At 36.2% G+C, this 17530-nt stretch overlaps 1 protein-coding gene across 1 annotated transcript in view; it reads left to right on the forward strand.

Annotated features, from left to right (window-relative positions):
• tor (tyrosine protein kinase receptor torso) overlaps nt 1-17530 on the forward strand; it is a 533285-nt gene that overhangs the window by 175455 nt on the left and 340300 nt on the right. The window lies entirely within an intron of this gene.

The following is a 17530-nucleotide window of genomic DNA, read 5'->3' on the forward strand; positions in this document are numbered from 1 at the left end:
AAATGTGCATTCCCATTGTAAGCCTTTCCTTTTACTTATAGAATAAGTTTATACACATTGTTTTTACAATTTTCAATTATTTAAAATGAACACAATAACAAAAAATGTATGTATTATTGTACCACATGTAGACACAACAGCAAAAGTAAAACAAATGCATTTTAATTTATTATTTCCATGACAAACGTGGGTTACATTTGGGTGCGCTCCGATTTTTTCCATAACAATTTGTGGCTTCTTGAAAAAAAAGGAAAATTACTACTACTCGCAGGTAGGATGGATATGGTGTATTGTATTAATCTAACAGTCGATGGATAAGCATGCATAGCACCGGTGAATCCTCAATCTTTTTTATATTTCTTTCTCACACATAACACTTTGAGGTACTAGAAGCACGTACGACCAAATTTCCCGGACGGAATTTTACCACAATTCTTTCATTAAAAAAACTGTTAAAATTTCCATGAAATATTAAAAAGAAATGTAGTGTTTGTGTATATAAAAAAATCAAAATGAACGAGTCTTTAAAAAAATACAAAGTGAATATATATATATATTTTTTTTGTATCAACAACCAACATATGTATGACAATGTGCATGCAGAATATGCTCGGATGCAGAATATACCCGAATTCTAAAGCGCTTGTATGTGGCAAAATGTGTGCCGTAAACAGTGCTGGTACACATTGTGCTTATGTCGCTTTTGTTCCACATTACAATTTGCCTGAGATTTTTATACCCTCTACCATACTAGGGGAACTAGAAGAGTCTCCGGTCTAATAATGAAAACGCGAATATTTACCATCAAAAAAGTTTTATTGTTTTCTTACGTAGTCTCCAGCATGATTTGTACACTTTTTCATGCGCTAAAATCAATTGTAGAAACACTTTTTCCACTTCGATTGAGACATCTCCAAAACATGGTTTTTAACGCTTCAACAGCATCTTCCGTTGGTAGCAGGTCATCAGACATATCGGCTGTGGAGAGCTTTCTCCTTCATCGAACTTTTTCATTTCTCAAATGCAATGTAATGAGCTTTCTTTTCTCATTCAAACTGTATGGTTTCCACGACAAACGCTTTTTAGTGCAGCCTCCGGAAGTTATGATTACACTTTTTCATATGTTTTTCAAGGACGTGGGTTCAAACCCCAGCCTGCCTTAAGCTGATTTTTTATTTTTTATTCAAAGATAAGAGCTGAGAAACATTTGTAGTCTATACATTCATTACATCATTAGTCTATGCCACGACTCCAACGAGAAATTAATTAAAATTAATAATAAAATAATAAAATTATATATAAATAGGCAAAATTTTCAAATAAATAAAAATCAGCTTGATATTGCTATAATTCAAGTCTCCCCATTGGGTCAGCTGGGAAACTGCCTTTAATAACCGTTAAAGGTAGTGAGCTAAGGTGTGCGGTGCGTTCGCCCATAACAATGATGAAGACTTGGATTAGACGTCGGGTTAGTAATCCAATTCCAAAATCCATTAAAGTGATACCCTACACCAACACGATTTCAATATAATTTGGCAAATTTTTTCTAGTCGAACGGTGCGTTGACGGTGGACGGTGCGTCAAATACATGAACTAGGCCGAAAATATATGTGGAAACAAAAAAATTAACTGAATACCTCAAATATCCAAATCTGAACCGATTTCAGTATAATTTGGCGCACTTATTATATCCTCAGCCTTTAGGCTAGAAATGGTATATGGTAAAAACCAAATTTCCTTTACAATTCCATTTGAAAACAAGTTAAAAAGTATCAGTCGGCTTTGCCGACAGAGATATACCCTCAGCCTGTACAAATTGAAACACTTTTTTCACAAAAAAAAACTTATGTATGTATTTAGGTGGTTTCAAAATTTTGGTCGTATGAACCGACAAAAATGTTGATTAGGACTAAAGTTCAAAAATTTTGCGGAAAAGGTACTTAAAGGAATGGACCTACATAGACCATGGGGGTGCCATAGGGGGTTTTTACACCCTTCGGACTGTTTTCTCAAGAAGTATGGACTTGCCCCTGAAACAACTTTTACCATCGTAATTGAGGCAGCGAATGTAAGTTGCTTTAACAAAAATCAAAGTGATTTAATAGAATGTGTAAAGTATAGACCAAATCGGTCACTCCCACCAAGAGTTATCGTGCGCACAATTTTTCCGAATATTTTTGAACTTTTGTGGGGTAGGTACCTGAAGGAGTGGACCGATATGGCTTATCTACGAACTTAAACTAAGTTTGGAAACAATATTACGAAGGCCAAATTTTGGCCGGAATCGGCATTTCCGTTCGAGAATTATCTTGCGCTTCCACCCATAAACATGGTGTCATAGGGTTTGTTTTTCAACTTTCAGGCTATTTTTTCAGGAAGTATGGACTTGCCCCTGAGGAAACTTGTACCTTCGTATAGGGGACAGTGAATACAAAATGTTGCAACAAAAACCAAGGCGATTCGAGAGCAGGTCCTAAACTGAACTTTTCCGAAATTTTGTGTGGGAGGTACCCGAAGGAGTGGACCGATTGAGTCCATATTGGAACCTCATCTAAGTCTGGTAGAAATTTCATAATGTGCAAAGTATGGACCAAATCGGTTGCTCCCTTCAAGAGTTATCGTACGCACAAATTTTCCGAACATTTTCGAACTTTTGTGGGGGAGGTACCGGAACGAGTGGACCGATATAATCCATCTTTGAACTTGAACTAAGTTTGGACAAAATATTACGAAAGCCAAATTTTGGACGAAATCGGAAGATCCGTTCGAGGTTTATCTTGCGCTCCATCCACTACACACGGTGTCAGAGGGTTTTTTGTAACTTTCAGGCTATTTTCTCAAGAAGTATGGACTTGCCCCTAATGAAACTTACAGCGTCGTATAGAGGACAGCGAATTCAACTTGCGTAAACAAAAATCAAAGCGATTCGGGAGCAGGTCCTAAACTGAACTTATCCGAAATTTTGTGTGGGAGGTACCCGAAGGAGTGGACCGATTGAGCCCATATTGGAACCTCATCTAAGTTTGGTAGAAATTACACGATGTGCAAAGTATGGACCAAATCGGTTATTTCCTACAAGAGTTATCGTGCGCACAAGTTTTGCGACAATTTTTGAACATTTGTGGGGGAGGTACCTGAAGGAGTGGACCTATATGGCCCATCTTCGAACTTAAATCGAATCTGGACAAAATATTTCGATACCCAAAATTTGAACCGAATCTATTGATCCGTTCGAGAGTTATCGTGCGCACCAGCCAGCCAGACAGACAGACGGACAGACAGACAGACAGACAGACGGACGGACATTGCTAGATCTACTCAAAATTGTCTGAAACGGATATCGTACAAACATACTTGGGGTCTAAAATCATTATTTCGATGAGGCACATTTTTGGCCAAAACCAACTTATAATACCCTCCCCACATAGTGGTGTAGGGTATAAAAACGCGTTTTTATACCCTCAGCCTTTAGGCTAAAGAGGGTATTTACACTTTGATACGACCAAAAATGTGCCTCATCGAAATAATGGTTTTAGACCCCAAGTATGTTTGTACCGTCCGTCTGTCTGTCTGTCTGGCTGGCTGGTGCGCACGATAACTCTCGAACGGATCAATAGATTCGGTTCAAATTTTGGGTATCGAAATATTTTGTCTAGATTCGATTTAAGTTCGAAGATGGGCCACATAGGTCCACTCCTTCAGGTACCTCCCCCACAAATGTTCAAAAATTGTCGCAAAACTTGTGCGCACGATAACTCTTGTAGGGAATAACCGATTTGATCCATACTTTGCACATCGTGTAATTTCTAGTAAACTTAGATGAGGTTCCAATATGGACTCAATCGGTCCACTCCTTCGGGTACCTCCCACACAAAATTTCGGAAAAGTTCAGTTAAGGACCTTGTCGCGAATCGCTTTGATTTTTGTTTACGCAAGTTGTATTCGCTGTCCTCTATACGACGCTGTAAGTTTCATTAGGGGCAAGTCCATACTTCCTGAGAAAATAGCCTGAAAGTTACAAAAAACCCTCTGACACCGCGTGTAGTGGTTGGAGCGCAAGATAACTCTTGAACGGATCTGCCGATTTGGTCCAAAATTTGGCTTTCGTAATATTTTGTCCAAACTTAGTTCAAGTTCAAAGATGGATTATATCGGTCCACTCCTTCCAGTTCGAAAATGTTCGGAAAATTTGTGCGTACGATAACTCTTGAAGGGAGTAACCTATTTGGTCCATACTTTGCACATTATGAAATTTGTATCAGACTTAGATGAGGTTCCAATATGGACTCAATCGGTAATTTCCTTCGTGTACCTCCCACACATAATTTCGGAAAAGTTCAGTTTAGGACCTGCTCTCGAATCGCCTTGGTTTTTGTTGTAACATCTTGTATTCACTGTCCCCTATACCAAGGTACAAGTTTTTTTAGGGGCAAGTCAATACTTCCTGAAAAAATAGACTGAAAGTTGAAAAACAAACCCTATGACACCATGTTTATGGGTGGAAGCGCAAGATAATTCTCGAACGGAAATGCCGATTCCGACCAAAATTTGGCCTTCGTAATATTGTTTCCAAACTTACTTTAAGTTCGTAGATAAGCCACATCGGTCCACTCCTTCAGGTACCTACCCCACAAAAGTTCAAAAATATTCGGAAAATTTGTGCGCACGATAACTCTTGATGGGAGTGACCGATTTGGTCCATACTTTACACATTCTCATAATAACTACCAGATATAGATCAGGTTCGAATATGGACTATATTTGTCCACTCCATCCCGTACCTCCCACACAAAATTTTAGATAAGTTCACTTTAAGACCTGCTATTGCATCACTTTGATTTTTGTTGAAGCAACTTACATTCGCTGCCTCAATTATGATGGTAAAAGTTGTTTCAGGGGCAAGTCCATACTTCTTGAGAAAACAGCCCGAAGGGTGTAAAAACCCCCTGTGGCACCACCATGGTCTATGTCGGTCCATTCCTTTAATTACCTTTTCCGCAAAATTTTTGAACTTTAATCCTAATCATCATTTTTGTCGGTTCATACGACCAAAATTTTGAAACCCCCTAAATACATAAGTTTTTTTGTGAAAAAAGTGTTTCAATTTGCACAGGCTGAGGGTATATCTCTGTCGGCAAAGCCGACTGATACTTTTTTACTTGTTGAGACAAAAATTAATAACAGCGGAATTAAAGGATTTTTTAACTTTTTAAATTATTTATGTGTAAAAGTGAGATAAAACAAAGATTTTTACAAATAAATTCGGATAGAAGGAACAACGGTTATAAGCAACTACGTATATAATGAACAAAGCTATTTTTTCCAATGCCATTTTCATTAGTTTTCTTATACACAACAAACTGATGAAAACGATCACGGTAGTAAGTAACACAAATTTTGTCCCCGCGAGAAGATTTTCCAACGAATTGTTATTATAATTTTGTATATTTTTTGAACATATGTTAATAAAGACGAGTTTAGTACTCCTTTAAACCGTATCAATGATTAAAATGTTAAAGAGAGATAAAATAAACCTTACTACTGCCGCACCGTTCATAGAAAACCACGGATTTAACGAACAATTTGTCGCTATTACTTATTTTACTTGCAATGAAATTGTAGACAACAATATTTTTTATATTCATTATTTATTTCCTCAAACCAAAAAAAAAAAAAAATAAAAAAATCTGGGAACAAATCTAAATTATACTACCGTCCGTATAAACCTCTAAAAAATAAACAAAAATAGGTTGAAGCGGATCAACTTTTATTATTAGAATTTATCTTATGTACATATTTTATTTTACTACTTTACGTATACGTTTTCACTAATTCAATGAATATTACGAAACATATGCTTAAATATTTGAATTTAACAGCTAAAAATGCAACCATGTACATATTTTGTAAATAGTACAATTAATTACATCTTTGATATTAATACCATTTTGTACAACTAATACTATTCGCGTCTCATCCTAAGTACTTAAGTAAATCAAAATTGCAATAAAATCGCTCTCATTCTTTAGCTAGAGTTGAAGGCTTAACATCAATACCACGCTTGCCCAAGTTGATGGACCTAGATGTTTTGCTGGAAATAATAGATAAATGGAGAGTCAAGTTTAATTTTAAATTAAATTTGTTGTTTTGTTCTTCTTTATTGGCGCCCAACGTGGGGCCATGTAACACGACCACTCTATCATCAACAGCCGAGGACAACAACAACATTGAATGCGAAGCGTACGTATCTGGTGAAGATCAGTTGGCACAGTTTACAAAACTTATCCAGGCAATGCGTTATGATGGCAATCCCATGCGTTTTGTACTAGGCGATCCCAGAAACATAGAGATGTCTCTGTTGTGTATCAGTTTTGAACAACATCCATCGACAATCATCCGGATTACGCAGCAAATTTGTGGATTGGCGTAAACAGGAACGTCAACTCCTTCGATCAAGCAAAGGCATTGATCAAAAACACATTTACGTACAAGTATGAATGGAAGCAGCAAAGACGACGCAGGCACATTCATCTGTATAAAAATGAGGGTTGAAAAACAACATTTTGATGATGTACTACAACAACCACACACAAAACAGCAAGAAAACGCACAAGCAAGAACAACAACAACGTTCGCACCCGTCAGCTCAAAATGTGCGTAATCTGCTGATAAAATCAACGCTTGCTTAGCAGCCAGAAGATTCGCAGTTGTTATTCAAGATTCTGTTGACTGCCAACCGATGACCTTAACCTATCATAGCTTTTTCCGACGAGTTTTACCAGGTTGTTTGGAGAACCAACAATTCGTGGAGCAAAATAACTCTAGAAGGAGAATGTGAGGAGTTTACCAGCTTGTTTGGAGAACCAACAAGACTTGCGCAGCTTTACTCCAGGGGGAGATTTCGATGACAGTCCGTTGCATAGTTTGGAAATGCAACAACAACTTCCTCTACACATCATTATTGCAGTGCTATTGAGGACATACCCGATTCAACAACCCATAAAAATCATGTAGTTTACCGCAGCAGATTCAACAACTCATTGTTTCTGATGCTTAATCGGGACGATTGGAGCATCAGAAGGGGGAGACTGAAGCGGATCAACTTTTATTATTAGAATTTATCTTATGTACATATTTTATTTTACTACTTTACGTATACGTTTTCACTAATTCAATGAATATTACGAAACATATGCTTAAATATTTGAATTTAACAGCTAAAAATGCAACCATGTACATATTTTGTAAATAGTACAATTAATTACATCTTTGATATTAATACCATTTTGTACAACTAATACTATTCGCGTCTCATCCTAAGTACTTAAGTAAATCAAAATTGCAATAAAATCGCTCTCATTCTGTAGCTAGAGTTGAAGGCTTAACATCAATACCACGCTTGCCCAAGTTGATGGACTAAGATGTTTTGCTGGAAATAATAGCTAAATGGGGAGTCAAATATCATTTTAAATAAATTTTGTTGTTTTGTCCTTCTTTAAGGTACAGAATCTAGACAACGCGTAAAAATATGAAACCAAAATTATTTGTGAACATTGAAAAATGGGATTACCAAGCAGGGCTATAGGAAAAGTTTGGAGTTTCAATTAACTGACATAATTTCGCATATGCATTTATCTAATGAAGTGCGATATATATACTAGTTCCTAAGCTTTGCCTTCGTCTGCTACAAAAACAACATTCAATACGCCTTAAGATCGGCTTAACCACCCGTGAAACGTAGCGTAATGGTTGAATGCGTGGGACTTCGGTAGACTCCTAATTTTTCAATGTATATAATAGGTCTAATAAGCTCAACTCGAAAGAGAATTAATCAAAATTATAAACATTGGCTTTATAAGATGCATATTATAGCAACAATAAAAGAGAACAAACGTATTGTTCAAATATAATTCTAAATATATTTTTGGTTCGATTTAAACACCTGCATGGATACAATTGAATATATCAGTTCCGACATTTTTCGACATTGAGTGAGTATGGATATGTAGAATGTAGTTTCAGTTACAAGTTGATACTGATACTTTTTCAAACAGGTATGAAATGAGTTGGTATAGACAGAAAAAAAGGAACTTATTTGTTTATATCTGGTTTGTACAAACTGATATAAATGGATATTGGTGTGATACAATAAGTATTTATTTTATGTAGCCCAAACAAAATAGGAATTGACATAGAAAAATTCCCACAGAGCTGAATTTTGGTGGAAATGTAGGATTTGTCATTACAAATGAGGTCCTAAAAAATCTCTGTTGATCTCTGCGTGCAAAGAAACTTATTCATGGCCATAGGTCATATTTTTGGGTTTTTTTATATATGTCAAAAACTGTGAGCCTTACCAAAAAGTGACTAAAGCAAAAGACAACGACCGTAAAATTCTCTATAAGATATCGCGTTCCTAAAAGTCACATAATAATGATATGCACATATAAAGCACCTATAACTTATTTGACCCGAAAGTCAGGATACAAAATCTGGTTAGACATGGTGCTACTGGACCGAGTACTACAAACCAAATCAAAAATGTGAATTTCGAATTTCTTCAGAATCATTCCATGGACCAATAACAAATTCTGCATTATGAAAACCATTAGGAATAACAAAATCGTTTAATTTGTTATGGAGGGTATATTATGTTTGTCATTCTGTTTGTAACTTCTCGAAATAATAATTTAAGATCATATAAAGTGTATATGTTCTTTATCAGCCTGCTTCTACATCGATATAGCCCCATGACTGTACTTCTGTGAAAATGACTTTAATGTCCGAAGTATGTAGGTGGATAATATTTCGGTAAATGTATTGTAGGTCCATTCAGCTTGGGACAACCCCTACCTTACAATGTGACGCGTCGTTTTAAGGGCTTTTGAAGGTATTATTCTCTTAAGGTCAATCCCCGACCAGAACAACAACATTTTCGGCGGTGGTGGCCTGAGTATTTCAGCCATGAAAACTTATTTCCAAGTTGTGTCGTAAGATACTCCGTTTGGGCTCGGACTTGATATGGAAGAAGTATCCCTTTTCCCTTCCATGAAAACTTATTTACAAGTTGTGTCGTAAGATACTCCGTTCGGACTCGGCGATAAAAGTAGGTCCCATATCATTGTGCCAATATGAATCGCTGTGCACTCATTGATATGGAAGAAGTATGCCTTCTACCTTCCGGGATGTTGTAGGCACATATAATATGTATTTGTTTAAACTAACCATAGGAAAACAAATATGTTACTCTCTCTATCTCCCTCTCTTTTTAATCAGTACCACACCAATTTAACACGTTCGCGGACGTGAATGCTATAGCATTCATTTTCATGGTGACGTGGGATGACGTGAATGCTATAGCATTCACTTCCAAAGTCAATTTTTAGTCATTTACTTGTATACAATCGAATGTTTTTGTGATTAATGTACATAATACGACAAATTTCATAAATACGAGGGCAGTTCGGAAACTTCTTAGCCTAGCACATAAAGCGCGGTATAAACAGAAAAAAGTTAAATGTTTAGGAAACTTCCATCTCTGTTATGAACACATGTTAAATTTTGTTTCGATCTGGCAACTCCTTCATATAGAAACAGGTGTTCGAAAAAGACGCATCCGCAATTTTTTTACAATGGAAAAATTAGAAATGCGTGCTGTCGTTAAATATTTACATAAAAAAGGTTTATCGGGACAAGAAATTCATAATGATATGGTGAATGTGTTAGGTGAAAGTGCTCCTTCATAAGCAACAGTAAAAAATTGGGTTGCTGAATTTAAACGTGGTCGTACAAGCATTGAAGATGAACCACGTAGTGGACGTCCAAAAACAGCAACAACAACAGAAATTGTAGCCAAAGTGCATGATATGGTATTAAATGATCGACGAATAAAAGTGCGTGAAATTGCTAATATCATGGGCATCTCAAATGATCGAGTCCATTTAATTTTTCATGAAGAACTACGGATGAAAAAGCTTTCTGCAAGATGGGTGCCGCATTTGTTAACAGTCGATCAAAAACGCATAAGAATGAACATTTCTCAAGCTTGTTTGGATCGTTTTAAGCGAAATAAAATGGATTTTAAGCGTCGTTTCATAACTGTTGATGAGACATGGATCCACCACTATACTCCAGAGACAAAAGAACAATCCAAACAATGGACTGAAGCTGGAGGAAGTGCCCCAAAGAAGGCAAAAACAATGCAATCGGCTGGTAAAGTTATGGCAACGGTTTTTTGGGACTTCAAAGGTATTTTATTGATTGACTATCTGCAAAAGGTTAAAACAATAAATTCAGAGTACTATTGCAACCTTTTGGATCAATTAAATGTACAAATTTGAGAAAAACGTCCTGGCTTACAACACAAACAAATAATTTTTCATCAAGACAACGCACCAGCGCTCAATAGTGTTTTAACAATGGCTAAAATCAACGAATTAAAGTACGAGTTGCTTGACCACCCACCTAAATCTAAAAAAATTCCTTGCTGGCAAGCGTTTTACCTCAAATGAAGATGCAATTACAGTTGTAAACCACTATTTTGAAGACCTTGAGGAAAACTATTTTAATCAAGGGATAGAATTGCTAGAAAAGCGTTGGACTAAGTGTATTGAAGTTTCAGGAGATTATATTGAAAAATAAAAATATTTTTGAAAAACTAACTATTCTCTTTCATTGATAGGCTAAGAAGTTTCCGAACCGCCCTCGTATCCATAGTACAATAAATAAAAAATTATAATAATATTAATAGTTAAGTAATAAATACAAAAAAAAAACTAATTCCGAAAAAATTGGGTGTCATTTTTTGCACCTCTCTGAGTTTTTTTGCGCCCGCGAACGTGTTAAAAATGTAACAAGCTAACACTTCCCTGCGGGAAATAAATTGGTTTAAAGGTATTTTAAACCTAGTTTGAAATAACCACAAAAAACGCTTCAATATAACAAAACTATTTGCAATAAATATTTGGAATATAATAAAACTATTTTTGATAAATATTCGCGTTTTCATTATTAGGTCGGAAACTTTTCTAGTAGCCCTCGTACATTCCACTCACTGCACCCAGAAAAACATTCGAATTGATGCGTTCAGTTACAACAGTTCATGTCTTTAATATTTATTTATCCCCTAAATAATAAAAATGTTTAAAAATGTTATTTTTTATGAAATTTTCCTAAGAAGTTATTCACACAAGCCTGTTACACCTGTAGTATCTGTTGGTATCTGTAGTATTTGAAAAATATCTGTTGTACAACAGATACTTGAGAACGAAAAAACAAATAAAGTTCTCACTCGAACTTCGATTAGAAAAATTAGAAAAAAATATTTGGGAGTTCTACAACTATTTCGCTAAAATCCCATACAATGATTAATGTATACTGCTAAAACTTCATCAAGAAATATGGTTTACCATCGCGAAAGCTTAACTGCTTACTGTGATAACTTAGAAGGATAGGAAATTAAGACCCAGCAAAATAAATTGGAAGTAGTGCAATGTGGACTAGTTCTGTCACGGCATGTTTTGATGCAGTTCAACCGGAGTCGTGAAAAAGGCACTCCAGTCCTCACATTTTAGCCGCATTTGGGTGCAATCCAAAGAATCACATCCACTTGTCACATTTTAACAACATCCGGATGCAGTTCAACGGAGTCGTGAAAAAGGCACTCCAATTCCTCACAATTTAACAGCATCCGGATGCAGTCCAAACGGAGTCGTGAAAAAGGCACTCCGTTCGCTACATTTTATTATCAGTTGTTAGAGATCCCTACATGTACATAAATCAGATTGTACATCTCTACAGGCAGCGGCTTACATTTTCCGAAAAGAGATAAGCGTGTTAACATATCCAAACATTTGTTAATACAAACTAAATAATATTTAATTTGTGAACATTTTTCCGGCAATTCACGAGAAGAAAATTTCCGAGTGGAGTGCTGTTGGAGTACGTGTCGAAATCTTAACTGGTGATGGGAAGACAACCCATTTAGCAAATGAAGCAAAAACAGTTCAGCTTGGAACAAATGCAAGCGGAAGAAACACGCATGCTTGCGATTGAATTCAATGGAGAATTTTCATAATTTGTGTGTAATAAAGTTGTTAATATTTTTGTTTTACACAAATAATAAATGCATTTTATTTGTTCTGGCATATTTTGTAATGGCTTGTACAATTTCCGCAGAATGCCTGTATCAAAACACGTGCTTTGGACTGCCTCCTATTCTACCCCAAAGGGTTAGTTAAAATGCAATGCCAAAGGGTCAGTTAAAATGCAGTGCCAGAGCGTCAGTTAAAATGCAGTGCCAAAGGGTCAGTTAAAATGCAGTGCAATGGAGTGCCTCTTTCCGTAGTCACGCTCTTGTAAAAATCATGAGTGTAAATGCATAATTTGATGCACTTCCAGATCACTTGTACATATCATTTAACTGCCTCTTTGGAGGCAAACTTTTTGCTGGGGAGTAATATTGAAATTACAATCATTCAAAAATTATGAAAATTAAAAAGCCTGTTATTCGCGAACTAGTTAAAGTCGGTTGATGCGCATCCGATTTTGGATACAACGAACCAATCTCTTTCAACAGCTATGCAAATTTCAATGTTTCACTCAGCGGCCATTGTGTGTGGGTAAAAGTCGCGCAATGTGCATACGATTTTGATGCGCATCCGGTTTCATTAGCGCCCATCAAAAATATGTCAATATACACCTCAAATTGATTCTTTATGAATCGCGGATTTTACGTAATAAACTCTTATTACTTGCACATCCCTGTAATTTATGACACGCGTTTTCGCAAATATTACAATCGCGTATAAAGGATTCGATTTATGTAATTTTTTTTAAAGAAAATCGCGGTTTAGTGCGCGAATTTGTCAAAATATATTTTTGGTGATTTTCCTATTTCCAAGGTATCTATATCCGCGGTTTTCGTGGATGGATTCGATCGCGGAAGGGCTCATTAGATCCGTTACGTAAATTTAGTTTTTATTCACGCGGGGTTCAAAGGAAATTGAATGACACTTGTAAATTTTAAACGCAAAAAATAGGTTTTTTAAGAAAATTCAAGCATAAAATTTTGGCTTTTAGACTCCAATTACTAGGATACTGTATGGAGCACACTCATGAGATATACATAAAACTACGTAAAATCCGGTTGCGCGTCCGGATTATTAAAAAAAATCAAAAACCCCGAAATTTCGGCTTCAAAATGTCAGCATCAATTTTAAGTGGATGGAGTGGATATATCGAAAAATCATACACTAGTATCATATTTCCCATGGAGTATTCTGTGATTCTTTCTTTGGGCATATGTCTATAAAATGTAAGGTTAAGCCAGAAATCTGAAAGGAACATAAAACAACTTTTTGGCTTCAACTAATTTTTACCAATTTTTCTACATTGATGCCAACACAGCTTCCACGTAAATTAATTTTAATGGTCGACATTATGGGATCCCTCCTAAAACACTTCATTTTAAAGAATTTCAATCATACTATATAGAATATGTTAACATTTCGCGAATGCTAAATGGGTGAAACTCGGATTCATCGATTGTAAAACATTTTTAGTTTTTTACCATATACACTTTGATACGACCAAAATGTGCCTCATCGAAATAACGGTTTTAGACTCCAAGTATGTTCGGATGAAATTCATTTCAGACAATTTGGAGTCGATTTAGCCATGTCCGTCCGCCTGTCTGTCTGGCTGGTGCGCACGATAACTCTCGAACGGAACCAAATTTTGGGCATCGTAATATTTTGTCCAAACTTAGTCTACCCCTGCAGGTACCTTCCCCACAAAAGTTCAAAAATTTTCTGTAAAATTATGTGAACGAAAACTCTGGAAGGGAGCAATCGATTTGGTCAAAACTTTGCACGTCGTATTATCCCTTCTGAATATAGATCGGGTTCGAATATGGAGTATATTAGTCCACTTCTTCGGGTATCTCCCACACAAAATTCGGTTAAAGTGAAATTTAAGAGCTCCTCTCGGATAGTTTTGAAATTTGTTTCAGTAAGTTGTCCTTGCGGCTCCTTTTAAGACGGTACAATTTTTTTTTGCGCAAGTCCATGCATCCTGAGATATTGGCTTAAAAGTTCCAAGAAACCCTGACGGAACCAACCAAAATGGAAAATCCCAAAAATAATTCTCGCAGGTAGTTACTGATTGGTGCAGACTTTGCACATCATATTATTTCATCCAGTCATTTATCAGGTTGGAATATGGACTATATCGGTCCACTTCTTCGGGTACCTCCCACACAAAATTCGGATAAAGTGAAGCTTAAGGGCTCCTCTCGGATCGTCTTGATTTTTTTTGCAGAAGGTTGTCTTAGCGACTCCCTTTATGACGGTACAATTTTTTTCTTGCGCAAGTCCATTCTTCCTGAGATATTGGCCTTGATGTTCCATGAAACCCTCACGGCACCAACCAAAATGGCAAATTCGCAAGAAAATGCTCGCAGGAGTTTCGGATTGGTGCTGACTTTGCACATCATATTATTTTATCCAGTCTTGTATCAGGTTGGAATATGGGCTATATCGGTTTACTCCTTTGGGTACCTCCTACACAAAATTCGAATAAAGTGAAGTTTAAGAACTCCTCTCGCATCGTTTTGATTCTTTTTTCAGTAGGTTGTTGTAGCGGCCTCATTTTCAATGGTACAATCTTTTTCCGGAGTAAGTCAATACTTCCTGAGATAATAGTCCAAGCACCAAAATCCTCCCGGCACATACTAAAATGGCTATTGTGCAAGATAACTCTAAAACTTTTTCAAAATTTTCATTCAAACTTAGTTTAACCTAATTTAATATTTCGAGTCCTTTATGAAAAAGTTTGGTTACTAAAAATGTTTGGTATATGTCAATGATTTTAAAGCAAACTCGTGATACAAAATCAATATATTTTATATACGGCATAATTATTGTGTTTGGTTTTGTTTTTTTTTTGTCAGTGGCTGAGGGTATTTCTTCGTCAGCCCAGCTGACTGATACATTCTTACTTGTTTTTAAGTTGAATTCGGCGACATTTTTCAAATTTCATCAAAAATGGGCTGAATTTGCGTGTTTGGTGCCCCGAATATATGAAATCGGGCAAACATATATATCGGAGCTATATCCAAATTGCCACACTTAAGTCTAATCTAAGCGAAATTTTTTTAAATTTCATTGAACTTGACAGAATTTGGGTGTTTGGTGCACCATATATATACAAATCTGAACCGATTTCAGTACAGGGAGTGCCGTCTTCTAGCATTTGATTAAGTTGAGCAGAGTAGTGTTTTAGCTCGCATTTCCTCGGAAATAACTGGCGACATGCCCCTGTTAAAGTAATGAGCTAGTAAGGGGATATGTAATGAGTATTTCTTATGGGTCTTTATTAAATATGAAATATTCTGGACAGATCCTAAAAAATTCTGATACCGTGATTTTAAAACAAATAAGAATGGCGTTAGTTCGAACCGAACTTCTTATACCATTTACCACGAACTTTATTGAAATAAATACGAACAAAATATCAAAAAATCCTACGTGGTACCAAAAGGTGGACATATATTATCTGATTATTTGCTAGGGATGTTTTGTATCTGTTAGAGCATGTTGTAGCTAAGATTAAATACGAAATTCCAGTTATATCGATTGAATAATGTGGCTAAAAATTAAAAAAAAATAGAAACTCGGAAGTACCGTTTTATGGGGGCAGTATCAAAACGTCGACCTCTACCGAGAAATTTCCGGCAGTAACGTTTTGTAACTTCAACGAAGGCTAAATACCAAATTTCACTCATGTCGGTTTAATAATACCGAAAATCCGGAGATACCGTTCCATTGGAGGCTATATATTTCTGGTGCAAAGTTATGTACCCACAACGAAGACTTAATACAAAATTTGAGCCCGTTTGGTGGGATATTGCGGGGACAACATTCGAAATACCGAAAATCGGGAAGCACCGTTTATTGGGGCTATATGAAAACATGGGCCTATACCGACAAATTTCAGATAGGAAGTTTTATACCCCAAAGAAAACTGAAAGCCAAACTTCAGCAATTTCGGTTGATTATTGAGTTCACAACCTTCAAATTACTGAAAATCGGGAGGTACTCTTCTATGGGGGCTATGTGAAAACGTGGAGCTACACCAAGAAATTTCTGGTGAAATGTTTTATACCACAAACGAAAAATAAATACCAAATTTCAGCCTTTTCGGTGGCATATTGAGTCCACAACCTTGAAAATACCGAAAATCGCGAGGTACCGTTCCATAGGGGCTATATAAAGACGTGGACCTATACCGAAAAATATTAGATGAAAAGGTTTATATCCCCTACAAATACAAAATGCCAAATTTTAGCCTATTCAGTTGTATATTGAGGCCACAAGTTTCAAAATACCTAAAATCAGGAGGTGCTGTCCTATGGGGTGTATACGAAAAGGTGGTCCTATACCGAAAAATTTCTGGTGGAATGTTTTATACCACCAACGAAGACTGAATACCAAATATTAGGCTTTCGGTCGGATATTGAGGTCACAACCTTCAAAATATCAAAATCGGGAGGTACGATTCTATGGGGGCAATATCAAAACGTGGACCGTTATAGTCCATTTTCAGTTCAAAACATCCTAGGAGTAATTATAAAGCTCTCTCTTAAATATTGCGAGCTGTATCTTGATTTCTACAGACAGACTAACGGACAGACAGACGGACATGGTTATGTCGACTTAGGATTTTATGCCGATCAAATTCATATCGCTCATACTCAAAGAGTGGCATAACTCAAAAAATACGTTTGCTGAGGTAGCAATTTCCATTTTTTCTACGACTTGTCTTTTACCTTGTGTCAAATTTTCGTGCTGATCTCTCTAAAAATCAACGAGCTTCAGCTCATTTACTATGAGGTTGGCAAAATTCAACAAAAATGTTTTTTGGGTTTATGAATCACTAAACCACTTCAAATCATGCTTGATTATGCACAGAAATTTAGCAGTTATATCTGGCTAGCTGTTTACAAAATATGGTACAAGTAGTTATTTTAGTTTTTTTTTTTCGATTGTTTGAGTGGAGTATTCCCCCATTGGCTCAACTTCATTTTATTACCCTCTATTACAGAGAGTAATGTTTTTCAAAACGAACTGACAGTGTTGCAAAATTTTACTGATCGCTACCAATATCATGATTTCATCCCGGCGAAGGGAATTATCAATTGGCTTCTCAGTTTTTGAAATGATGCCTTTTTAGCGAAAAACCGAACTCTTTAAGTGTCTAGTATTCTCATATGAATGAGAATCACACTCACTTTTCGGCTTTTCCAAAGAAACACCAAAATCAAAACATTTTGCAACATGTCAGCACGTATCAACTAAGAATTCTTCGAATTCTGTGAGTTGAAAGTTTTTGTGTAATTTTTTTAAGTTGGGAATTTCAACCATCGGCTTAAAACGCGTTTTGTCAAAACTAGATTTTTCGAGATGCGTCACTCTTTTAGTAAATCAGCCAAAAGGAATGGCAAATTTAATTATACAGTCCGTATTATGGT

Source organism: Musca autumnalis, unplaced genomic scaffold, assembly GCF_047663935.1.
Source record: "Musca autumnalis isolate F117 unplaced genomic scaffold, ASM4766393v1 scaffold_5, whole genome shotgun sequence".
Lineage (NCBI taxonomy): Eukaryota > Metazoa > Arthropoda > Insecta > Diptera > Muscidae > Musca > Musca autumnalis.